The following is a 16,755-nucleotide window of genomic DNA, read 5'->3' on the forward strand; positions in this document are numbered from 1 at the left end:
CAACCGTGACTTTAGCAACTGTTTTTTTTTTTTTTTACCTGGGAAAGGAAAACGGAAACAGAAAAAGCGGCAACCAAAATGTAGGTAAGTGCTTCTTCTCATGCTGTTTCACCTGTCCCAACATTAGCATAGGTTTTATGTATTAGCCAGAGCTCATGTTAGATAACACTGAGAGTCCGCGCAATGTTTGCCATGCTAGTAAACTGTGTGGCTAACTGCTTTGCTTTATACGATACGATACGATACGATAAACTTTATTGTCCCGTTCAGGGAAATTTGTCTTGGACACTGTAGCTGCGCCATAAATGCCTTAATGGCCACAATGACAAAAACAAAAAACAAAAAGAACAATACACCTCAGCCATATTAATCCAACAGCATTGCACATATTCCATAACGTAACACATATTGCACACATCCCATAACATAACATAACACATATTGCACACATCCCACAACATAGCACATACATACACCTCATAAATTCACCATGGTAAGAGCACTATAAGAATTATTGCACAGACTCGTTAAGAAATTTGATAGAAGTTGGGATAAAATAATTCTTAAAACGGTTGAGTTTACAGCGAGGGACTCTGTATCGTCTACCTGAGGGTAGGAGGTCCAACTCTAAGTGAAGAATGTGGGAGGGGTCATTCACTATCCTCAGGCCTTGCCTAAAAACAGTTTGCTCGTACATGGACTGCAGAGTCTGTTGCTTTTCCCAGTGACCTTCATGGCCGTGTTTACTAGGCGAGCAAGCTTAGTCTTTAGTTTTGTGGAGAGGTTGCCATACCATGATGACATTCCATATCTGATTAAACTCTCAAGCACTGCCTGGTAGAATAAAAACATGATATTTTTGTCTACCTTTAGCTATACTTTAAACTGAAACTGGTTGTTTACAGCGTGTTTTCATGTCCGTCCTCCATTTCATACATTTCGACACTACAGCCTTGTTGACAACTGGACAGTCTAATCAGATATCAACCCACTCCCTGTTCACTCCACCTTCCAATCAGGCGATCCACACGAGGCCCTGAACGCAACATCCTGAAATGGGGAAAAATGAAACTCACCTAAACAAACAAGATTTCAACATCTTTTATTAACTCTGCAGCCAACGGCGCTGATAATTGTCACCGCCGCCAATCGTTTCTGGAAGGAAAAAAAAATCTCATGATGAGTTTTTCTGTGCGTGCGTTGTATTATCTGAGCTCATCAGTAGCTAATCCCACAAGTGCATGAAGTACGCACACGATTTTGCCTGCAAACAAAATGTTCAATTGTTTAGTTTATTAAACTGCAACATTTCTGGGAACATAAGTTCAGAGGAACGAGCCGATCAGGGCCACACGACTCTCTACCTGCTTTATACTGATATCATGCTCCCTAAAGGCGGCGTTAATTAGACCGAGGCTGATGGTTTGTTATTGTTGTATCACGACGACGACAACGTCTTCTCTCATTTTTTCTTCGCCTCTTTAGGAATATGTTGTTTAACGCAAGAGAAAGCCGCCAATATGCATCCGTGAATAAAAGAAAAAGATTGCTATTATGGTTTTATTTGCTTTTATATATTTAAAAAAAAATAAAAGAAAATACATACTATACTATTAGCTTGTGTTTTCTATGGGTCAGCTTTGACTTGTGAACCTCGGAGGCGTCGAGGACATTGTCATACGGTATGCGCGGAGTATTTGAAGGCCAGGGCCAGAGTGAAGGGCAGCTGCCAATGCTGGAACCTGTGTGACAGTTGTAAATGACTGGCCCGATCGGCTCCTTGTAGTAATTATCTAAATGGGCTCATTCAAAACCTCTTCATTGTGGAATCAGTTAATTAATTAGCTGTTTCACTGACAGGATAATGGTGAGAGCATGCTAAATAGATTAGTCTGGAACTTGATTTATCGTCGCAAAGGCACCCCCCACCCAACTCTGTTTATCGCCACCTCTCACCCTCCTCCTCCTCCTTCTCCCTCGCTCTCTCCCTGTGTTTTCCTCTTGTCTTTATAGCATCTATAACAGCCACCCACATACTTGCTGAAACCCCCCCACCCCCCAACCCCTCCACAACACACAAACACACACACACACACACACACACACAACTCAATACAAAGCTGCCGAGCTGATAAGGCCGAGAAATTTGGAACCAACAATGTTGCGTTTGAGAGCTAAAAAAAACAAAAAAACAACGTGATATCTGGCAGAGCAGGTGTTGGGTTCATCCAATATAATGGAATGAGCACAACAACGGAGGAAAAAACAGGTAAGATCGCGCGTGTCTCCACGAGTTTTCGGTGAATTTACACATCACGATCACAAATGTTTATCTTGCTAATAGAAGGAGCGATGTAGAGCGAATGTTTAACTTCTACCTGTCTGATTGCATTTTCATCTTATCTGCTTTGTTTACGAACTGAGCTCCTCATGCACGGCGTATATGTCACAACACAGGCCTGTTTCCTCCAAGTACAGCCTGGATGTATTAATGTATTAAGGAATATCAAATGGATTACAGTTGTTATCAGCCTTGTCATGCAGTTAATATATTAAATGACGTTTATAAATTTACTTGTTTCGTGTTTCTCTTTCGAAAGAAAACCAGACAAATAAACAGCAATGGAGTGATGCTCCTGTTTCTGTCGCTCTCTGCACACGGCTGCTATGTTCGAATGTTGTCTTTTTTGTTATTTAAGAGCGGCAGAAAGATACGAATCACAATATCCAGTCAGGATTTTCACAATAAAATCGGAGCGGAAACAGGAAGCAGGTTTTGAATTGTGATTCAACATGTTGTATAAAGACCCGAGATCTGATGATAAGGTTGAACACACACCTTCACATCTTTATCACATCAGATCATCTTGTACATATACTGTACCTGAGCCAAGACACCATTCAATTAGCACAAACTCATTGACACGCATTAATCGTCACCCCCGGGGTTTTTTATTAAATTAAATCTGTATCTGTTCATCCATATCTCTCGAAGCAGTGTAGCTGTAGGCCCGCGGAACGCCTTATTCATGCTGTTTAATGTGGTTTATGTTTATCTTTTGTTTTATTTTTTCCTCTTTTTGAAATCCACTTACAGTGCATGTGTATTTCTATATCCCCTTGTTTTTCTTTTATATCTCATCTTAAAGCTTTTACTTACACTTTACATAAAGGGATTTAAATGCAGTTTTTTGTTCAAAGTCACTATCTACAAGTTAAGTTGTCATACAGTAGGTTACAAACTGGGCTGGGATATGATTTGGATGCAAACACAGTGAAATAAAAACAACTTTTTCAGCCCTAATCTTTAAGTTTAGTTGAGGTATTTCCTTTTTTTCAGTATTTTCAGCAATAAAATCCCTCTTTCTCTTCCCTTCCTGTTAAACTTTATAGTGTTTTTGATGACTCATCTATCTTTAACTCTACATTTTTCCAATCCAACCCCGCTCATCATGTAAAAGCGCCACCTGACGACATGATGGTATTTATCTATGTATTTCTATGGTGGAAAGTAGCTTGAAGCCCCTTTTATAATACAGTTTTATTTCCCTGAAGCAATTAGGCACTCAATTGCTTGACCACAGCTGCTGGCGTATGGCCTATACATCATTTCACCAAGACTGTGTTGCTTGGATACGGCTTAAGGTCCAAGTTTAATTCTCTCAAGTGTAGACGATTAGGCAGCGCTGCAGCAGGAAATAAACACGGACTCATTAAAATGTTTACAATTAAAAAAAAAACACTCCACAACTTCTTTTGTGTTGTGTGTCGGTTCATTTTTCCTGCAGAAAAATTCACATGCAGCTCCAGCGTTACGCACAATACACACACATATATACTGTATCCTATATTCTTGGCATTCAGCTCAAGTGGATCAAGCTCAATGACGAATCTTCCGCTTAATAAAAATCATTTTCAACTTAAAGTGCTCATCCCTCTTTGTTTTAGCCTTTACACTAATGTTACAGTGGGCTGATAGTACGTGTTAAATGGATTTAAGTGAATACACCGTTTTCAATGGACAAATGCAGCACCAGCATCAATGAGAGAAAAATGTATAACCTGAAGATATTTATGTTTAAAAAAATCAAATAAGAATCGCATACTTCGTTTATTGAAGAGAGTTTTTAAAAAAAAACACAAAAAAAACAGACTTATTTATAATGTGAGGTTAAAAAAAATTGTATAGTCGAAAGCACTTTTTCCTTTGAATGACATGTTGGGTCAACTCTTGGCCAACTCTCTTGAAAAAAAAAAAAAAACCTTTTAATTTGTCCTGCTAATGTTTTCATGTGCTGGTCGTGATAAGCACATAGAAGTAAAAAAAAAAAAAAAAAAGAAAAGAAAAAAAGAAAACACACCCACACATCAGATTAGCACAAAGTCACATGAAGCAAATGGAAAAAAATCAGATGACAAAACGTTCTTCAATCATAGGGGGGGGGGGGAGAAAAGACAGACGTGGGTTGTCGGGGTGGGGTAGGGGTAGGGGAGAGGAGGAGGAGGAGGAGGATAGGATTATTGAGACACAGAAAGAGTGAGTAAAGAAAGAAAGAAGAAGAAGGTGTTATTGAGAGCACTGGAATCACTTGATTAATCAAGAAAGAGAGGCAGAGCTCTCTCCTGCCGATGTCCAATCAAAGCTGGAGCAGCTCTGGGCGCTGCACGGCGGGCCAAATCCTCTTGTTGCTCCACCAGGAGCATGAAAGCCAGGAGGGGAGTCTCCTTTTGTCCGCACAAAGGCAACCCTAACGCGCTTTCACTGCGACAAGGAATGGGAGGGCTGTTTTGGAGGTTTTGGAAAAGAAGGTGGTAGTAGGGGGGGGTGGGACTGAAAAACAGCCAACAAGAGGTGCGAATAAGATGCCCATTCATCTCCCGAGCTTTACACTAATTCCCCCGACCGTCTCCTTTTCTTTCCTTCGTCTGCTCCGCCACAAAACAACAAACAGCGAGAGGGAGTGAAAACACAAGGATCTAGGGGGCTTAGAGCAAGACGTGTAATCCCTGCCACTTCTGACCCTCCATCGGTGTGTAAGTCCCTGACCTCCCCCATTGAGGGGCTTGGATGTGTGACTAAAGGACGGGTGACCCCTCCGCCGCACACATTTGCACTCATACGCGCCACCCTATTGCCCCCACGACGCAGCCCCCTTTTGCTCACACACCCCACACACACTCCAGGCCTTTTCAAAGAGCTGAGCTAAGGAATTCAGGCTTTTGGAAACACCTCTGCGGCGCTGAAAGGAGCGAGTCTGTGAGGAGTCTATAAGTAGGGCCAGGCCTGATCGTGTTTCTTTTCTCCACCATTTAATTCGTCTTTAGAGGCCATCTCGTTAACACGATCTTCCCTCGCTTTTTTCTTACCTCCGTCCCCCCCCCCTACTCCTTCCCCTCCGCCCCTCTCCATCTTGCCCAACTTCAAAGGTCTCTGCCAGCCGAGGAAAGAAAGTCACCTCTTTCTTCCCATTCAGCCTCTCTCTCTCTCTCTCTCTCTCTCTCTCTCTCGCCGTCTCTTCTCGCTCCTCTTTTCTCGCCGTGGCTTTCTTTCTTTCTCTCCTCTCCTCTCCTCTCCTCTCCTCCTCCTCGCTTCTTCCCCTAAAGCGGCCGCCGAGAAATCATCTCACTTTCTGCCGATGCTTTGCATTTGAAAAAAGGAGTAATTAGCCAGAGGCCACGGGGAAGGGAGGGGAGGGGAGAGCGGCGAAAGAGAGAGAGAGAGAGAGAGAGAGGAGGAGGAGGCGACGGAGGAGGCGTTGAAGGGAAAAGAGAAGTCGGTGCCCCCCCCTCTCTTCTTAGCTTCATAGCTTCCCCACCTCCATCAAACCCAGAGGCCAGGTCGTCTACCTACACATCCTGTACTTACACTTCCTCTGCGTGACTCTGCTGCACCTGAAGGAAACCCGATGAGACCGAGGGGTCCCTGAACGCACCACAGATTACAGACATCAATACTCGCCGGGGCCCCCCGAGTGATTTAGTTTTTGCAGCGGCCCTGGCTGCAGGTGCAATGTTTCTATTTCTGTTTATAAATAAAGAAAAGCAGCAAAGATACATACTTTTAAAAAAATATATATTCGCAAAGAAAAAAAGAGAGACAGAACAGAAAAGAAAAAGTTACCTGCCAGGATTATAACGCACTATTCTGTCCGAACATTGTCAAAAACCAAAATCCTATCACGGTTATCTCAGTTCAGCGTATTTCATTTCAGGACCCGGTGCCGTCCCCTCTGTGTTTGCTTCAGTTCATTCACTGTGTGACAGTCTATTTTAATAATCTACATGCGTATAGCCATAAGGCAGAGATAGGCTCAGCCCAAGCATATCTAAAGGTGCAGTGTAATCCTGTAATATGCAGAGTAGTGAGGAAAATTCATTCTCCCCTCACGCCCATCGGGGTCTTAAGCCCCCTGATGCAGCTGATAGGGATCCGGTGTTATCTCCACAACACAGAGCAATTTAACACACTCACCCCACCGCTCCCGCACGCACACAGGCAGGCAGGCAGGCAGGCAGCACGCACACACCCACGCATGTTAAAAAAAAAAAAAAAAAACAGAACTCAACCCCATGACCACCTTCACCACACACACACACATTTGCACACAGCTGCTTCACGTCAAAACGAATATTCAAATGCAGAAACACTGACTCTTGTTTCTAAATCACAGTAAACCTACAACACCACACACACATGCACACACCTCTACACACACAAACGAGTTGCTTCCTCTGACCCTCTCCTCCTCATTTACTCTTTTTTTAGCTTTGATTCACCAAAAGTATATAAAGTAAAGCGCCACAATAACCAACACACACAGGCTTCACAGGATCTTCCCGCAGAGATAATGTTTTTCTATTATCTCTTATGTGGAAATTGGAAAAATAGCAACAAAAAATAAAAAAAAACTGAGGGTTAAAGTTTGGTTAAATAATCAAAAGTCTCTGGAGGGAGAGAGGATTTTGTTTTTGAGTGATTGAGAAGAGGAGAGGAAACAAGTGGGAAGGGAGGGAGAGAGGAGGCAAAATGTGATGATATAAGAGGAAGAGGAGAGGAAACAGGAGCGGAGGCTCTGGAGAGCAGGAGGGCTTATCCAGAGGAGAAGATCAGGGGACCTGGATGTTGGTTTAGTCTGGCTCTCTCTGTTTGTATTGTCTGGTTTGGTTGCTGTTGTTTACTCAAGCCTTATATCTCTTTTTTGTTTTATCTGGTAAAAAAAAGAAAAGAATAAAAAAGTTTGCTTGCTGTTCTGAAATCACTTTGCTTGCCTTCGCTCCATCTTGGACGTCCAAACTCACAATCTGACTCTTTATTTCTCCATGCTCGTGCCTGAATCAATATTCTTTGTGGTGCTGTTGCTGGTGCTGGTTGTGGTGCTGGTGGTGGTTTTTGTTTTTCTGGGAGCTGACATAACTTGGCACGTGAGCGAGGATGAGTGTTGTTGATCCTTGGTATGGGCGCATATGGGCCGCGGTGTTAATTCTTAGCACTGTAGATCCTGCGGTGTTGATTGTGTCCCGTGTTGACTCTGGAGAAGCGCTTTGCTTGTTGATTCGGTTGTGTACATCTGCTGTCAGGGCCCCCAGTGGTGGCCTAGCTAAACGGGAAGAGCCTGTCTGGCAGGGGCAGGGTTGTTTGTCTGCTTCCAAACATATTGATCTCCTGCAGAAGGGAAAACATTAGCGATAGCGGCTGCACAGGCTGGGGCTGGAGGTGGGTAAATAGCTTTGTCAGGTCCGGTGAGCCTTCTCTTGCCTTGTAGGAAATGAATAGCAGGTGTATTTGCTGAGTGTTTGCAGGAGGGAATCTCCTGCCAGGCTGACGAGGCGGGCAGAACGATGGGGTGTCACAGCAGACCCCCGCCCCTTTTCTGCTTCATTAATGTGTGTGTGCAAGTGTGTTTTTTGAGAGGAAGGTGGGGCTTTGTCTGTCTGTGCCTCCTGCAAATAGATCCGGTGATTTTTTTTTTTTTTTTTTTCTTCTACCTGTTACAAAGTTCATTTCTGATCATTCATCACGTGTGTTTTCTTGCTTTTGCCAACAACAAATTCAGTTTCTCCATCTGATTTCTCCACAACGAAAGATAGAAAATCCCCCAAACTTAATTAATTATCCATGCACATGATGTCCATTTAAACACAAACACATGCAACAGACAGGCGGAGCAGGAGAAGGAGTCCAGGATATGAATATTTAACAGTAGCCTCTTGCAGCGCAGGGCCTGCTAGTCATTGTCAAATAGGACTTAATCTTTTCAATTTCTGGGTGCAAATATTCACACTGGCCACTGTTTGTTGCTCAGATTAATGAGGCTCTCTGCCCATAATCCTCTGCTGCTAATTCAAGTGGCCGCCGGTGCGGTTAGCCAGGGGAGGACGGGATGCTGAGAGCACATACACAGCCGAGATTATTTCACCCCCCCCCTCTTTTCCCTTCCCTTCCCTTTCCTTTCCTTTCTCTCCCTCTCTCTCTCTCCATGCCTTCTGCTTCCTCCTCTCCTCTCCTGCCCACAGCCGTCACCACTTTACTATGCTGCTGAGTCCAGTTGTCATTCACACAACGGATCCTCCTCATCTGTACACATCTGTCCCGTGGATAAGCTTATATATAAAAAAGAAAAAAGATGATGCATTATTTATCCTAATGTATATCTGAAAAGGAGATTTAAAGAGGAATGCTGTGAGAATAAGTGGGAAAATACAACAAACGCCATCTGATAATTTGATTAGGATTATAAAATAATTTCTATCGTGTTTGTTTACATCTTGTAAGTAGCAATTATGTAATCATCATTTTGTCCGTGTAACCACTGGTAATCCAGCTGGCTCTTAGCCCAGTCAGCCTTAAAGGAATACATAATAAACCTGACTCTAAATGATATTGACAAATACTATAGTTTCTCATTTTCATTGAGAAGCAAGTTTGAGTGGGAGGGGAAACATCCTCTGAATAAATGATGAAAGATCCTTTTTTTGACACACGTGATAAATATGTAATTTCAGTTTGTCTCAGAAAGTAAACTTTACCTTGATTATATTACATATTACATTACATTATTATATTTAGTGTTACTGTTTTTCTGTCTGTCTACTTATATTGAAACAGAGACGATAAATCAATGATTGTATTGAAATATTTTTTATTTAAAGGCAGTCATGTTGTGTCAGTTTGTGTTAAACGACGCTATTTACCTCGAGCATGACTTCGCTGTTGTTTCTCCTCATCGTGACTGGACTCAGCTACAGACTCATTTATCTATTTTGTGGTACATCAAGCCAAATTACAAATATATCAGTGTATCACAGTGTCTATTTCTAGCCATGCTAACACACGGCTCACTCCTTAGGACCTGATGGAACCAGTGGATGGTTGCGCATTGAGCACATTTTCATGTTCACCCAAGGATAAATGGTAGCCTATAATATAATAATGTTTTGTCCAATGTTTTGTATGCGAGTGTGATGCTAAAGCAATAGATTCTTACGGGAGCCATTTATTAGAAAGAAAAATAAAAACATGCAAATTGTGAACTACTTTTGATCATGTTGCTAGAAAAAAATCTATATTATTTTGGCATTTATGAACCTAAATTTGACGTATTTTATGTTTGTTTTCCCTATTTTTTGTGATGCAAGCTACTTCTCTTCTGTTAGCCAACTGAGCAGTTAGCTTGTTGTAGCGGCCCTGAAGAAAGTTTAGCTAACGACGCAAAAGTGGTTTGTGTTGGTAGCGATTAGGGCTGGGTCTCTGGTGTCGTGGCGAACTATAACGCACAGGGACACCAACTCCCAACATGTAAAGTGAGTTAACAATGAACCCTCTTGTAGACACAAAAAACTCTTATCACTGTTTTTGTGTTGTGCTGCGTACCCCTCTTTAGCTGTTTGGCTAAATATCGAATAGCAGTAAACGCTCCATATGGTCTAACTGCAGTTTAGTTTGGGTTTGCCAGGTTTTATAGTTGATGCAAATTTGATATGTTGGTATTTCACTGTGCTATTTTGCATTATGATACAATAATATTGCGATATAGGCCTACGGTTTCGGTTTCGGTTGACAAACGTGTCCCTTTACATCTTAACAGTAAGATTTGTTGGCCATTGCATCTCTGTAGCAACACATTGTAGGCCTAATACTTACAATAGTGCTGACAATGGACAACAATGTGGTGATCATTTTAGCTTTACCAAATAAAAATGGCAGCTCCTGTGATTTGGATATTGCACGATTTTGATTAGGCTACGTACGTGCAGCCCTGGATAAATTAGACTTCAAAATGTTCTTCTTTTGCCCAATTGTGAACATTTACATTCATATTTACAGCTTTCTCAGAAGGTGTTATCCGTGTTTTTCTCCGTTTTATACCCGAGGCCAACGATGATTTATTTTAATAAGATTTTTCACAGACGTCGGCGACTTTGCTGCCGTGAGAAATGTGACACAATGACACTGTCCTTCATTGTGTTTCGTACCGTAAATGTCTGTCAGTTGCTGATCCTGCTACAGGCAGTCCCGATGACCCTCCTGATCCTTCCTCGCAGTGGCTGAGATGAGGTGAAAGGTCGACGCCACACGCACACACACACACACACACACACACAATCTTCCTCACTCACTCCCTCACTCCCACTACCTCGGAGGTGTGAGACATTCTCTCAGTCGTCTGCTGCTCTGCTCTCCACCCCTTTCATTTTCTCTGGCTTCTCTTCCCAGGAAACGCCATCCTCCTCTCCTCCTCTTCTCTCCTCTCCTCTCTTTTGGTTACTAACCAGAGCTCTTTAACTAAAAGCACCTTCAATCCATTGCTTGGTCCATTAGTGCCGCCAGATGGGGGAGGTTGGGTCCTGGCGGCTGTGTGTGACCCTACTCTGATTAATAGAGTAGGTGAGGGCAAAGGTGCAATGCACACCCCCATTCATTACCTCATTAGGATGGCCCACACTGAAAGGTGATCTCCCTCATTATATCTCAATGACAAGGGCTGAACTCAACACAGTGTGAGCCATCCAGTCAGGCTTTTTTACTCCAACACAACTACCCAGATCCCATCCACCTGTCTTTTTTTTTTGTGTGTGAAGGTAACACCACTTTACCCAGCGGTTGACTGCAGCAGGGAAATTCAACCTGATCTACAGTCATCCACAATGACTTGTGACTCACCTGGCGCTCCAATTATCCATTCACAGCAGCATCAAGTGTGCGCGCGTGTGTGAATTTGTTGCATGCGATTTCATCCTCGCAGGGTGAAAGGTGACTCTGGATGTTTGAATTAGTCCTTTTTATTCTAGGTAATTTGGAGAACGACGGTGTATATATACGTATTTGTGAGTTGAGATTCCTGCCATGTTTGTTTTTTTGTCCCCTTGATGATAACGTCGCTTTCTAATCAGAAGACGTTGAGGAACTCAGATTCCTGATGAGCAGCAGCGCCTGTACACAAAAGTAATCCCGTCTTTCAAAATAAGTTATTAATACAAGATGAATTTGAAAGGGTAAAAGCTGAGTGTGTGGGAGGAGAAAAAATGAAGAGTATTTTTGTTTCCGCCTAAAAAACAAACAAACATGAAAATATAAAGAAATGACTTGAAGAAAATATATTAACAGGAGAGCAGATTTATTTATAGACAGGTGTATGGATTTTAAGCAGAAACAACTCTGGCTTTCCATGTCCTTTCTTTTCTTCTCTCTGGTTTGACATAACGTGGATGGAAATATTCAGGATTTTTCTTATTGACGACAAATCCTACAGAAATACCAAACACAGGTATGATCCGACCCTGCCTCCTATACAGTAACGTTTCTATACGATGAAGGAAGGAAAACGTAAACGCTGGTTAGAGAATAAATGAGTGAAGCGCATTTATGAACAGCTGCAGGACAGAGGTTGTTCAAAGTGCACGGCCGACTGTAACACCAGGGTTTAGGCAACAAGAGCACCGTGTGGGTAAGGTCAAAGAGCGATGGTGGGTTTTTTATTAAATGTAAATTAACACTTTGTATATAAAGTCACTTTTTCTGTGACTGTGTTAAACCAGATCATGATCTTTCTCTGACCTTAAAGAAAGTACAGTGGGAAAAAAAGGAATATAACCACAAGAAAGTTTAACAATAAAGTCACTGCAGGTGGATTTCATGCGAAAAGATTGAATATTTTTGGTTGGAGGCATTCATTCATACGATGGAGTATTAGGGCCACATTGAGAAAAAAACAAAACACAGACTTCGAGAAAAAAGTCGTACATTTCCTACGAGAAAAAAGTCGTACATTTCCTACGAGAAAAAAGTCATAACATTACGAGAATAAAGTCGTAAATTTACTAGAATAAAGTCGTACATTTTTCTCGTAAGTTTACGACTTTATTCTCGAAGTTTGTGATTTTGTTATTTGTCAGGCCCTAATACTCTGTCGTATACATTCATTATCAGCAAATACAAATTAAACTTAAACTTAAATTTAATCCAATTTGATATGAAACATTTGAGTTGTTGCAGGTTAGTTGTACGTACCGGTGCTTATTCCTGTGAACCACTGAGCTCTGAAGTGTCCAAAAAATATAAAAAAACTCACATTTTTCACTTAATTATCGTCAAAACCTGCTGCTGTCCTGTTCACTAAGTGTATATTAATCCGCAATCTCAAAGTTTGCAACAAAACTACAGTGCCCAGCTGTTTCAGGAAATTACCAAACCAATTTTTAAGAATCAGATTTTACATCTATAGCACATTTTTTGTGCAGGAATAAAGATGGACGACAAGAAAGGATGCAGTCAGTCCACTATTTTTATAACTAATCTAATGAACACGCCCACTTTCCATCCAGGTCGGTCAGCTCAGCTGTGTGGAGGAGGGACGGAGGGACAGGATCTCTCCTCTCATTCTTCACACAACTACCCCTTTAACTTTTCATGCGAACAACCGACCGACCGTGAACGCCCTCCCAGGAGAGCCTGTCCGCAAGTGTGCGCTGTGATCCGCGCTCGCAAGATTCATCACCATCGAGACTACAAAGAGTTGCAGAAGAAGGCAGCTAGACGGCCCAGGCTCCCTCCCTTCCTCCCCTCGCTCCCTCCCATGAGTGTGACCATCCGGAAAAATTATGAACACTTAGATGTGGTTGGACGACACAATTAATTCTTACTCAGCCCCCCAATGCATTGTTGGTTTTGTTCCTATCGGTGGCGTTTGCTGACAGTGAGAAAAAGCGTAAAATAACACCAGTGTTATCGTCTTTAACATTTACTGAGCAGTGGCCGCTGAGGGGATAATGGTAAATGTTAAAGTCTGGTGTTACAGTAGCACGACGAGCCATAAAATCATCGCACTGAGTCCGAGTGATGTAAAGTTACACGGCAACTGCTGCAGTTTCCTAACCATCAGACATCACAGTCCGCCGAGCAAGACTGTACCGGCGAATTCCCTGTGTGATTAGAAATAAATAAGAGTGAGTTTTTCTACTTGTGAATTCAAGTTTCCATTTGGAAGAGGAACAATGTGTTGTTTACTCTTTATAGCATTGTTTTAACTTCATATAGTCAGATTTCTTGAATTATTAAAGCACCAGGCAGCAGGACGAGGTAGATGCAGCCTGAAATGAGGTGTGTTTGATATGATATGTGTGTTTGTGCATGCGTACAATACATGCATATGGGTGCGTACATGCTTGGATGTATAAGCGAGGCCTTGAATATTTATATATTTGCGAGCTGAGGGTTGGCTGCCTCCGGTGGGATAGAGGTGTTGTGGGTTGTGTGGTGGTGGTGCTGCTGAGCAGGAGGAGACGGAGCAGGGGGAAGATAGAGGGGAAAGAGAGAGTCCCTGAGGCGTGTCCGGGCTCTGATGGCTCCCCTGACAACCTCCTCTGTAATGGTCTCCCTCTCTCTCTCTGAGTGCTGTGAAATTGCAGGCCGGCGCTCTACAGCTGAGGACTCAGAGGAGACAAACGGCCTTTTAATTCAGAGCGCGGAGAGGTGACGGAGAGGGAGGCCCTAAGGGAGGGCTACCAATCAGACATCCATCATACTAACCTCTCCCTTGGGACCGGCCCTGCCAAAGAGGGGGCCCTGGAGGTGGTCTTGTGAGCGTATACGTGTGTGTGTATGTGTGTATGTGTGTATATGTGTGTGTGTGTGTGTGTGTGCGTCTTTGGGGTTGGGGTGACACCGCATGCATGGAATGGCGGCTGCAGAGGAGAGGGAGGGAGGGAGGGAGGAGAGGGGAGGAACCGGGCTGCTCAGGTGTCCAGGCTGTCACGGTGCAGAGCTGAACGAAGGGAGCGGAGCAGAGAGAGGAGGGGGGTGGGGGGGGTGTGAATTGGGGTGTGGGGGTGTAGTTTGTTCCCTTCATGCTTCACATTTATCCATGCAGTATATATATATAAACATATATATTCCCATACATCTCTTCTTCTTTTCCCGTCCTTGCGTCACTCCAGCTCACTGTGCACAGCAAAAAAAAAAAAGACAAAAAAATTAATCTGAAATTCAATCATTGCAAATATTAACATTAACCTCCTCTGTGTGCATAATATTCTCCTGGTGGAGCGGGAAACTGAAGGTGGACGGACGCCGAAGGGTTCAGGGTCGGCGGATGTATCTTGTAGTATTTAAATGGTTTTCTTGCTGCTCCCTGTGCATTACCAACTAGAAAAGAAAAAAGACTGAAAGAGATTGAGCAGCTGCACAGATGTTTTCATGAAGGCCTCTTAGAGAAAGAAAAGGGGACCCGCGCTTAAACCACTTCAAATGTTGGTCCTTGAGAATTATGTGTTGCACTGGTCTGTGTATGGATGCAAAAACAAACAGCTGTGGCGCTCAGACAAAGCTCACGTCCTCGTCCTCTTCCTCTTCCTCCTCTTGCTCCAACATTAATAAATAAAAAAATTAATAGCTGTATTAGTCATTTATAAAAAACAAAACAAAATTATTATTGATAACCATGCCTGAATCCTCGTCTGTACTTTCTTTTTTTACTCTTCTTTGTCTGTTTATCTTTATTCCATGAGGTGAATGACAACAATCCTTGGTTCAGCTCCAGCCTGTGCATGAAGGCTTTTTCTGAAAATGTGCCTTTGTGCAAACACCCCCCCCCCACCAAAAAAAAGACAAAAATTCACCAGTAGATGTGTTGAAACTTCAAATAAAATCCCGGGGTTTGTGGGTAATTGAGTTTTAATTATGGATTCTATGAGATTCAATGGATTTCTAATGGATGAAACGACTCTTTGGGAAAATCCGTGTTTAGCCGCAATCAATCAAATACATCAAATATTAGTTATTAAATAAGATATCATGGTTTTCTTTGATCAGTCTGATTATGTATGATCAGGTCCTGTTGGTTGAATCTAAATACAACTGGATCTGCTGTAGCCTGTAACCCACTTTTAAGTTTGCACGAGTCTGGTTTTCCAGTCTCTGCAATATGACATAAATCTTCAAGACCTGGAAAAAAAAGAAGAAAAGAAAACACTGTGTGAGGCATCAAAGGGAAGTAAAGATATAAAGTCCTTGAAGTACACGGACTAAAAAAAAAATACATAAATGTGTATGTGTGTGTGTTTTGTGTGTGTGTGTGTGTGTGTGTGTAAAAGCGAAAATTGATTCTGTTTCAATAGGGGGATGAAATGCCGTGTCATGTTATTGTGATCACTGGTTTAAGGTCGCAGTTTAAGCCAGTTTCTAATCAATGGCAGGTGTCACAGACGTCCACTAAATATGTACATGGTGTCTTCAGGATAAAGAAGAGGCCCATATGTGATCATGCAGAGTGTGTGTGTGTGTGTGTGTGTGTGTGTGTGTGTGTGTGTGTGTGTGGTGCTCCCATTGAATAGGAGGATAGAGCCTGTTGCTGCTGCTGCTGCTGCTGCTGCTGTCCTTGGTGCTCCCGCCCTCTGGTACCACGGACAGCTCCCTCTCTGCTTCTCCACAGGTGAGTGTCAGTGTCTCTCTCTCTCTCTCTCTCTCTCTCTGTCTCTCTTTGGGCGGCTGCTAAAGCAAACACAGCTTTTTATTCTTTTTTTTTCTTTTTTTTTTGGCACAAGGTGATGATGGGAGCCACATACAATTGAGGTGATTGTACGTATTTGCCTCATATGCGCCTTTTCCCACCGTGGGCTTTTGCTTTTTTTTTTTTTTGTCTGAATCCCTCCTCCTTCTCCCACCACTTCTCTCTCTCTCTCTATCTCTCTTTCTCTTTCTCTCTGCTACTCTCTCTTTTTTTTGTCTCTCTCTCTCATTTTACAGGCTAAAGAGCTGCTCTGTGTTGGGAGCTTGGATAATTGGGGGGGAAACTCATTCAGCCTTGTCTTTGTACAAAGGCCTGTAATACCCAGGTTAAAGCCTCTGTTACCTGGAGCATAAATGCAACACTTGGCATCTGGGGCAAAGTTTTTTTCTATTTATTTTTTTGATAGGATAAACACTAATAACAGCAACAGCTCAGAGGTGGAGGTGGTGTATATGCGTGTTTGTGTGTGTGAGTGTGTGGGAACCATCAGGAAAACAGCTTTGCATGTAGGAACAGACAGTATATGTCAAAAAAAAAGAAAAGAAAGAAAGAAAGAAGGACAGAAAGTTGTTAGAAGTTGGCGCCGGTCCACTTCTGCTACTACTACAACCACAACTAAAGGTGCTCCCGAGCAAAACAACAAGGACACTCTGGGATTCAGCTTCACTTTTCTGTCTCTGGCTCTTTGAGACTGAGGACGCAAACTGTTGCCAAGTGTGTGAGTGTGAATGTGTGGATGTGTAAGAGGAGA

This window comes from Trachurus japonicus, chromosome 12, assembly GCF_045865225.1.
Source record: "Trachurus japonicus isolate A0001 chromosome 12, Traja_1.0".
Taxonomy (NCBI): Eukaryota; Metazoa; Chordata; class Actinopteri; order Carangiformes; family Carangidae; genus Trachurus; species Trachurus japonicus.